The 10,254-nt window shown below is 48.2% G+C and overlaps 1 protein-coding gene across 1 annotated transcript in view; it reads left to right on the top strand.

The window, feature by feature from the left end:
• The first annotated feature begins 230 nt into the window (after positions 1-230).
• Positions 231-10,254, top strand: part of pxb (putative Hedgehog signaling attenuator pxb) — a 275,823-nt gene continuing 265,799 nt past the window's right edge. Inside the window, exon 1 of the mRNA XM_050192941.3 lies at positions 231-1,117. The gene's annotated coding sequence lies outside the window, so the exon portion shown is untranslated. The remainder of the gene's footprint in view (positions 1,118-10,254) is intronic.

The following is a 10,254-nucleotide window of genomic DNA, read 5'->3' as shown; positions in this document are numbered from 1 at the left end:
TGAGGACGATTCCGCGGCAGCACTTGAACACACACACACACACACACACACCTCTCTTCCCTCCACCTCGACTGCTGAGAGTGGACTGCACCACCACCACCATCCCAGCCGCGCGCCACCAGACGAGCGGACCCTCCCTCCCCCCTTTGGAATCTCGGAGCCAATGGACTCGTCCATTACTCCCCACGCCGAGCGTTCCTCCTCTCCCTCCCCAGTGGCAGCGTGGAGTCGCTGCCGTCGCTGCTGTGCCCGCTCCTGAACCGGCGGCTACGTGTGACGCTGCCGCTGCGAGCCGCCGCCGAGTATTGACCGCGCCAAGCCCAGACCGTCAGCTCTGCTTCGGGCTGGCAGTCCGCGCGCCCCTGTGTGTCTGTTGTGCCGAGGATTCAGAGCGGCTCGGGAGATCTCGCGGTGCTTCCGTCTCATTTCTAGTTACAAGAACGGATACTTTCAGTGGCGCCGATCGACTTTTCGAGCAAGCGGCAGCCACGTTGCGCGTTGTTTCTGTGAAGGATTTGCCATTCGACACTCGCGTCACAAGACTGGGCACCTCGTCTCGAAGCGGTCCCGCCTGCGACATACCACCTCAGGCGCCGTGCAGAACGCCGCTTTCTGTTCAGCGCCTTGCTACTTCCGCCAAGCCCGGATTTGTCAAGCCAGCATCGCAGCAAGTGGCTTCACCTCACAGCCAAGGCGTCCGTAACGACGCCTCCGGCAGGCTACCGCTCCTGGCCGCCGTGTCTTGTTGCGGCCCGGTAACAACAAAGCGATGCCTTGTTCTCGCGCCAGTTTGCATTCGGAAAGCGTGAACTGACGGTGGCTGGGGAGTTACGCGGGCAACGATCTACAGCGGTAACTGTTTTTCAAAGGGGATCTGCGGTTCTCGTCCCTTTGTTCGTGGTGCCCGTTCGGCTGCTACCGCGCGCTGTTAGTGGGATTGAGAGTCGGCGTGGTGTTCTGCTGGCTTCGTCGCAGGGATTTTGTGAGATTTCGCCGCGTCTTTCTGGATTGCACACCCATGTTTTGTGGATACGACGTGTTCGCTCCCGGATACATCTCTCTGCGCTGCAGGCGGCGATTCTCCGACTTCGGCGTCTGATGGATATACGCTAGGAAGGTGAGTTGCTGTTCAACGCCTGCGCGTTTTGTACGTCTGTCCGCCGTTTTAACGGCTTTGGTAATTACTGCGATATCACTTAACCGTTGCTCGCCGTACCGTGATCCAATAGTTCCTCACGTTTCTGCTAGCGGGAATCCACGGCCGCTCGTAACGTACGAGGTACATATTCGTCCGGTACAGTACTGCATTTTTCGCCCACTATGTGCAGCGCCGCGTGGAGCACCCGCGTGATCACAGGAACGTAAAATAACCACGTTCGGAGCGTTCTCTCAGCACTGTGCGCGTATGTTGCCGCCGCGCTCACTGAAGGCGCCTATCGGCCTGCAAAAGTTGGTTTCGAGCATTCCAGCCCTCCTCGGTAAGGCGTTGGAATTCCTTTTTTTCTGCACGTTCCGAGTCTTCACGTTTGATATTGATCGACAGAGCTTAAAACGCATTCTTGAAATACTTTTTCCTTGAGAGCGTAAAACTTTGAACACCGTCGATCGCGCTAGCTTTCTTGTTCCCTCTCTTCAACGTCAGGTTTGTGTGCCTGAACATCTGGCGCTACAGTGAGCACATGACAACTTAGACTGGTCGTAACTCTTTCCAGCATCGCATAAATTTATCCCATGCTAACATGTGGGAGGCGACCTCCGTTTGACGCTTTTACTTTGACATCAAGGCAGTGAAATATGGAGTGATGGCAGTGGGGGCTCGCATGTCATGTTCGGGGCGCACATTTATTTCATTTTACGGATAGAAAGCGTATCGATGTTGAACGATGAGTTTGCTTCCTACGAAATATACCACACATCAGTAATGTCCCTCGTGGCCGAGAATCAATTTGTGACACCCATCAATTTGTGTTACCGCTGCGTGAAATTTCATTTTGTTAAGAACCTTACGGAGGTGTCGATTCTGCGTTAGATTTATATGTGCGTATTCATACGTTAGTCGATTTATAGTTTTCTGTTGCTTTTCCCCCACTGTAACTAACGCAGATGAGGTGACAAACTTGACCTTGAAGAATGACATATCTCGGGGATTTCGCGCTAGTTCGCATGGGACGACGATCATGATTAGATGTATGACATGGTATTATCACGTTACTATACGAACTGTATTCCGGTGCATAGTCAGACAGCCCTTTTTCTTTTTTACTTAGGAACGCGCTAGCTATTCGTTTGTTATTCCTGTTGTCTTTTTTCCGACGTCTTCGCTCTTTATTCTTTTTTTTGAGCTCAAAATATTGGGTGTGATGTTGGCTCGCTTAACCTGATAAAGTCTGCCTTGAAATTATTTTCGCTGAGTTAGGCAGAAGTTTGCGTTTGGGTCGCTTCAAACGCGACAATAAGCACTAGTTTCACTCACGTGAACATTGAGCTTTTACTTGGTAGAAAGATGTGCGATTAAATCGCTTTGCGTCCCCTGTGGCTGCAAACCGTTGCCATTGCCAGACACATCAGATGAATAGGAAAGAGCGTAGCGCGATCTGAATCGCATGCTAATCAATGACAGCTACAACTGCAAGCGTATGCGACGTTAGACGAGTTTGTTTAGGATACACTATATGGGTCGCAAGTACTATAGTGTCAATGCAAAAACTATTGCGCCAATTAGGAGGACCGTAAGCATTCGATGCTGTTATAATAACTGTGTTTGTGTGATGCCGAAGTGACCAATTATACAGCCCATCATGTATCTTAAAACTGTTTACGAAGTTACAAAATGTGCGTACTTGGCGGACGTTGTTTTAGCTGAGTGCCCCGAGCGGGCGAACTTTGGTGCGATAAATTCCTGGCCACTGAAGTCACCTCGTTGCGGCGGAGTGTGGCCAGCCTTGGAAGTTGTACGTGACTCATAGCGCGCTCTGGCACTTCTTGCCTTTTTCTTGGGAACTCTGCATCGGTGCGTTATGGCGCTGAATGAGAAACGGCTTTACACGCATCGGTTGCAAAGCCCCCAGGTCTTGTAGAAGAGAACAAAAAGAAAACACATTGTGAAGCCCGAGGCAATGACTACTGCTGTTGCGCGCAGCCATCTGCACTCTGCTTGTCTCGCTTAAGTGATGCATAAAAGTTGAAAGGATCCAAATATAGAAGGATACACTAATGCCTTTGTTTTTTCCTATTGCCCTGTGTTGGTGAGTCGTACCAGCAGCCAGGCGAGTTGGAATGCTTTCATTTCGAGCAGTGCACATCCAAACACTGGTCTCGCCACGTTCTGCGCGCTATTTTTGCTTTGCCCTGCTAGAAATTGAGAAATCCGTTCATGAGAATTGGTTTTCCTCCAAGCTTCGAAGAAAGCATTGTTTGGGTAAGCCTTCTCGCCGGCGTCTTCAGCTTTAAACCTTGCCGTCGGACGGTATTGCTGTTACGCACTTGTTCTTGCATTTTAGCCCATGGGAAGTGCAGGCAGCAACTACTTGAATGCACGCGAGTAGTATACGTTCTTTGCTCGCAAGGACGTCGTCCTCGGAAACTTGTAAAGCAGCTTAGAAATGCATCTCGCTTTCGTACATTTTTGCTTACACTGTCCCATTTCTTGCTGCGGTAGAACAATACTTGGAAATTGCTGGCCGCTATCCTAACGAGAGTTTTCAGATCAAGCCGTTTTCAACATCGCGTACGGATACACGACGTTGAGGCTTACAGCCGTAGATCCACTAAGTAGCGTGACGGTGACTGCGTGCTTTATGATGCAACGGTTACGCCACGTGAAGCCCACGCACGCAGTGCACAATTACAAATGCGCAGCGCAACAACACTCGCATACGTTTTAACGAATTAAACGTTAAACAATATCAACAGCACCTATAGAAGCAGACAAAGTGCATGTACTTAAAGTGGGGCTAAACTGGAACCGATGCAATTGACGCTCATAACTTGTCCGATCATGCGGTAGGAATCGAAGTAGGGCGTGCCATAAAGAGGTATATGATCGCTTAATGTGTTGAACAAGGCATCATTGAGAGAGAGAGAGAGACGGACGAAGAATAAAGGCAGGGATGTTAACCATGGTCGCGTCCAGTTGGCTATCCTGGGGATGGGAAACGAGGATAAGAGGGGACAGGAAAAAGATAAACCGAGATAATCAATCAATATTAACACAAGATGTAAAGTTGGGCGAGTTGATGCGTGTTTTTGGCAAAGGGTCATCATCATCAACCTGGTTACGCCCACTGCAGGGCAAAGGCCTCTCCCATACTTCTCCAACAACCCCGGTCATGTACTAATTGTGACCATGTTGTCCCTGCAAACTTCTTAATCTCATCCGCCCACCTAACTTTCTGCCGCCCCCTGCTACGCTTCCCTTCCCTGGGAATCCAGTCCGTAGCCCTTAATGACCAATGGTTATCTTCCCTCCTCATTACATGTCCTGCCCATGCCCATTTCTTTTTCTTGATTTCAACTAAGATGTCATTAACTCGCGTTTGTTCCCTCACCCAATCTGCTCTTTTCTTATCCCTTAAGTTACACCTATCATTCTTCTTTCCATAGCTCGTTGCGTCGTCCTCAATTTAAGTAGAACCCTTTCCGTCAGCCTCCAGGTCTCTGCCCCGTACGTGAGTACTGGTAAGACACAGCTGTTAAGCACTTTTCTCTTGAGGGATAATGGCAACCTGCTGTTCATGATCTGAGAATGCCTTCCAAACGCACCCCAGCCCATTCTTATTCTTCTAATTATTTCAGTCCCATGATCCGGATCCGCAGTCACTACCTGTCCTAACTAGATGTATTCCCTTACCACTTCCAGTGCCTCGCTACCTATCGTAAACTGCTGTTCCCTTCCGAGACTGTTAAACATTACTTTAGTTTTCTGCAGATTAATTTTTAGTCCCACCCTTCTGCTCTGCCTCTCCAGGTCAGTGAGCATACATTGCAGTTGGTCCCCGGAGTTACTAAGCAAGGCAATGTCATCAGCGAATCGCAAGTTACTAAGGTGTTCTCCATTAACTCTTATCCCCAATTCTTCCCAATCCAGGTCTCTGAATACCTCCTGTAAACACGCTGTGAATAGCATTGAAGAGATCGTATCTCCTTGCCTGACGCCTTTCTTTATTGGGATTTTGTTGCTTTCTTTATGAAGGACGACGGTGGCTGTGCATGGAGCCGCTATAGATATCTTTCAGTATTTTTACTGGTAAAGGGTACAACGCGAAAAATACAAGAACTGGATTCATTGAAGCCCAGACCACACGTACGGTTGCGGACGTTCGCAAGCTCGCGTCCGCGCGCTCACTCATGCGCAGCGCGGTCTTGGTGAACAGCTGCTCTCTGTTATCGCGCGCTTGGGCGGCCTCGCGTCGAGCAGCCACGGTGCGGTACATTAAACTCTCGGTGAAGCAGATTTTTATCATGTAAGAAAGTGCTTAACCTTTCCTCTTTGTGCTGATGTAATAGCTCTAAAAATATGACAATTACGTTTACGGATGTCGAAGCATTTCGAAACACTGTCAATAACAAAGTACGAAGTGGCGTCTTCCAAGACGTCCATAAGTGAGCCCAGTGAGCGCGCGCTGTGGCGCGTCTGTACCATTCCTCGCGAGGCGCGGCAGGCACTAGGCGCGTAGACGCGAGCTCGCGCGCCGCCGCAATCGTACGTGTGGGTTGGGAGTGGACACTACAAGCGTTTGTGGTGTCTGCTCTTCTGCCCTCCTTAATATTTCGATGTGTATATACCCGTCGCCATCGACGTGAACACATTTGTGCAGTAATGAGGTCATTGAGGTGTAAAGATATGTGACGGGCATCAGTCTTCGTGAGGCAAAGTTGCGTCGAGTGTTTCACTGGGAACGGCGCATACGGCTTTGTCACGCGATAGGGCCCCGTGTCGCAGAAAATTTGGCGTCGGCCGTCGCTTCGGTAAAAGAGACATTTCGAACCACGCATACCCAACCACGCAGGCTCTCCATGTGGCGCAAGGAAATTACTGAAATAATTGAATTTCTCAAGGTAAAATGCGTAGAAAGATCGTACGGTACGACTTACACACCACCTGCAGACGTGATGGCGTTCGATTGTAATGTGAATATACGAGAAAACATAATTCTGTTACGTGGAAACTCAAACACCAACTTATTTTAACGCGATAGCGTTTTCCAGCTGCCGTTTGAGGTCTGTCTTAGTAGTAGCAGCGCGAACCCCTCGCTTCCTTGCACACCATCAAAAAAGGAACCAATAAGCTCAAGCTCGCCTTCGTGCATAGCGTTCGCCGCGAGCGTTTTCCGGTGAACTTTGCGGTTGCATAATGTTGCAGTTGCCGGGTGGCGCGAGAAGCACTCGGGGATATTTGAATGCTATCATGTTCCACTCTTATAGGCGAAGCTTAAGCGTCCTCCAGATTTTTGTTTCGTCTTTCTTGTCGCATGTTCAAAAACAGAAAATAATAAAAAGAAAACGTGCTTTATACGTGTTATCAGTGAGGGAGAAGTACCGCACTTGCCCCCGTTGCGATCACACTTAAAGGCGCATCATCATCATCATCGTCGTCGTCTTCAACAAGAACATCCTCAGCGCTCAACCTTCGCCTGTGCACGGCCATGGCGCGGCTCGGCACCGTGCTCTCTATATGCAAAGGCAGCCGCGCGCGTAAACGGCTGCAGAACAAAGGAGTCTGCACCGGTCGCTGTGAGTCGACGTTTCGTCTCGAACTATTCTTGAGAAACTGCAAGCGCCCGTGTAGACTCATTGGGCTCACGCAGCGTCTTCTCGCCTTCAGCGTCTTGGAACAATTCAATTACTTCAAGAATGCGGGCCAATAGGGGCTGTCCAAACCACGCCTCGCGCCGGCTCGCGCTCAGTAATAGAAACACATCTGGAGGTTGCCCTTTATTTAGTTGAATACATGCGCCGGAAGCAATTGCAGGAGACGGAAATACGTCATGGACGCTATGTTTCTGACGTTACCAATAAATGGAGATACAGCGCAGTAAAGAATGCCACAAGGACGTCTGTAGCGATGAGCATGAAGATCAGACCGATCCGTGTAGCTCTGTTATCTCTATGGCAGCTTAATGATCGCAGCACCCTACATCCCTTTAGTAATGTTTGTAGTATAATATAAAGATGGAATAAAGGGAACAGCAAGGAAAATTGTCGTTTGTAACACTACACTGGGGAACGGGGGAGGGAGATGCAGAAAGATAAGAAGAAAGTAACGAAGATAGGCAGCAGAGACACGCGATCACTGAAAGTCACTATCGCAGCACAGTATCACATGTGCAAACAATTCGGGCTACAGCCGCACGTGTAGGCATGTTGCCTTAAACACCGCTGTATTGCCTTCGTCGCCCTCTGTTCCTGCGATGGCTTATGAGGTATAGGCATTCCAAAGTGGTTTGCTCTGATGAAAGCGATTGCGAGCGATCGTATCTGTACAGTACGGCGAGGACATTCATACCCAAACGTGTAGCTCTGTGGCTGGAGCCAGCGCAGCCTTTTGGCGTCCGCTGCTGGTATGGTCGTTGCGCGCACACACATTCCTTCTGAGAAAGCTGTGTGCATTGTGGTGCATACGCTAGTCTGAGCGGGACGGATGGTAAGCGTCGGAAGTATAAGTAGCTTAGCGGCGCGATGCTGAACCTTGGTGCATCGCTTTCAGTGCTTTGGCCTTCGGCCGAAACTGCCAATTTCGCTCTAAAGAAGTAATCTTTTCATTCCGTCTATTCCATACGCTCATGCTATCTGTACTATACAGCCGTCTTCTACTATACTCCACCGCTGAGTTAATTCACTCTTCCCGTTTACTGTCCTAATGTAAGATATAACGTCCCCTTTTCTAGCGGGTCTTTCGACAGCAAAATGAATATGAATTGAAAAGCGATGACGTCGAGCAGGGTTACTGCCTCTTCCATTACCGCTTTTGGATACTGCCACGTGCCAGTAAATACCTGCTGAATGGTTTGTGCCATTTCGTCCGGGCCCCCCGGACTAGGGCGAATTCAGTTGCGAGGCTTTCTCTCTGAGAAACACGTACGGATTTCCTTTGTGCCTTCCTGCTACACTAGGGTGGATAACACATTTGTTTTATCTCTCGTGACCTTTTCTCCACATTGCGGACTTCCGCAGAACTGATTTGATTTCTGCGCGCTATGCACGAATAGCTGCCATCGGCAGAAGTCGGCGATCTCTGCCCGCTCACTGCGTGCTCAGTATGCTGAAGGTGACGTAAGCACATAGGCAAGGACAATAAGAACTGAACGGATCTTGTGGCCGTACCCTTTCTAATACTCGGGCCGAAGGAGAGAGAAAAAAGAATGAAAGGGAAAAGTGCAGAGAAAAAGATGATGGTGATTTAATGGCATCCCCTTTGAAACGTGTCGGTGGCAAATAGTCACCTGGCCTGCTTGGTTTAATCAGGTATGCTATACATGTTTTTTATCTAGCATCTTTGTATACATCTCCTTAATCTTTCTGTTTTCCTTTAAAAGCTACCTTGCACCGCTGGTTATATATGTCAGAGATTCGGTCGTATCACTCTCTTCCCTGCTTTTTCCCCACCCATATTCTAAACGTCTCTTGTTTATTTCTACTGCTGACCGGTTGACGCTTCCGTCCACTTTAAACCCAAGTGTAGGTTACCTACCGTTCTCAGTGGGTGAATCCCTTCGCACTCCATTAGGATATGCTGAGCGGTATCTGGATTCTTGCTGCAGCATACTCATGCCTCGTCTAGTTCCGAATATTTGTTCCCGTTTGTTTTTGTCCTTAGGCAGCCGGCTCGAGCCTCAGATATCAAGGCACTGCCCTTTCCGTTATCGTGCAGATTTTCCCTTCTAATTTCTATTTTCTCATTCTTGTAAATCTCAATGGTCCCTTATGTTTCCATTCATTGCATCCAATTAACTGTTTCTGTTTCTGTCGCTTTCTTTCTGATGAATCCTGGTTGTCTATTTAAAGTTTCGATTACCCTGCACTTCGTTGGCAACTTTCTTGACCTCTTCTTTCATTCTGTGTCCACGCTTTTGAACTACAGATACTTGTGCACTTTAGCTGCCTATTTATCTTCATCCATGTTGTTGAGTCTTTCTTCAGAACTAATTTTGCTCTGTGCTTCTCTTGACTTCAAAGGAGGCCCGACCCATGTCACACTGCGCTGCCTCATTTATGGTTTTACCGTGGACTCCCGAAGCCAACGGGCCTACCTATATTTGGTTAACTTCCAACCCCGACAAGATATTCGATTTTAAGCATAGAATGTCATTTGGGAACGTTAGCGCTTGCACTATTACTCCTTTACTGACTCCACGCACCACCTCATACTTATCGTGGCCCCACAGTGCTCCATATTCCTTTATTGCAGCAATCCTCCTACTTTTTATTTTCAGATTCTCTTGGTGGGTACTTGAGTAAGTCTTTCCTTCGTTTACGTATACGCAGAAGTATTTATATTCATATTTAAAACAGCGCCAAAAAACACGGACAAGGGAGGACACAGGACGAGCGCTGAGTATGCCCTTCTGAGTACTTATATTGCTTGACTATGGGTATGACTTGCTGTTGAATTGACACCACGTAATTACTCGTCTCTTCATTAAAGATCATAATTCTCGATGTGTCTGTGCTAAACTTAAGGCTATATTTGCCGCTGCGTTGCCACATATATTCGAAAGTGTCTGTAAATCTCTTTTATTGTCCGCTAGTAGCACTATGTCGTCCCCATCAGTCCAGGGAGCTGGACTGCGCCATAAGTTCATTACACGTGTAGGATAAATCAAACCCAATTCACAACAATGGAGACAGAGAACATTCTAGCTTCAGTCCTTGACGAATTCCCACCACTTCAATACCTTATCGACCTTCCCATACAACTTGTGCTAGGTTGTCTCTGTATATATCCCTCAGAAACTCCACGAAATCATCCTCTATGCCTTCGTGCTTAAGAATATCCCGTAACAATTCCCTGTCTACGTTGTCATAGGCTCCTTGACTATCTAGAAATGCTATCGATAAAGGTCTATACTGAGCTACTGAAATCTCTGTTCACTGAGTTAGTACAGACAAGTTATGCTTTAAGCGCCGGCCTGGCCTGAAACCATTCTGCATTTCCCCCAGTACATAATTTTTCTTCACCCACTTCGATAGTTCCAATCGTATGGCTTGCATTTCCATTGTGTATATTACCGACGTTACTGTAACTGGCCTGTACGA

The sequence above is a fragment of the Dermacentor andersoni genome, chromosome 10 (assembly GCF_023375885.2).
Source record: "Dermacentor andersoni chromosome 10, qqDerAnde1_hic_scaffold, whole genome shotgun sequence".
Classification (NCBI taxonomy): domain Eukaryota; kingdom Metazoa; phylum Arthropoda; class Arachnida; order Ixodida; family Ixodidae; genus Dermacentor; species Dermacentor andersoni.
This window is presented reverse-complemented; position numbering and strand designations above follow the sequence as displayed.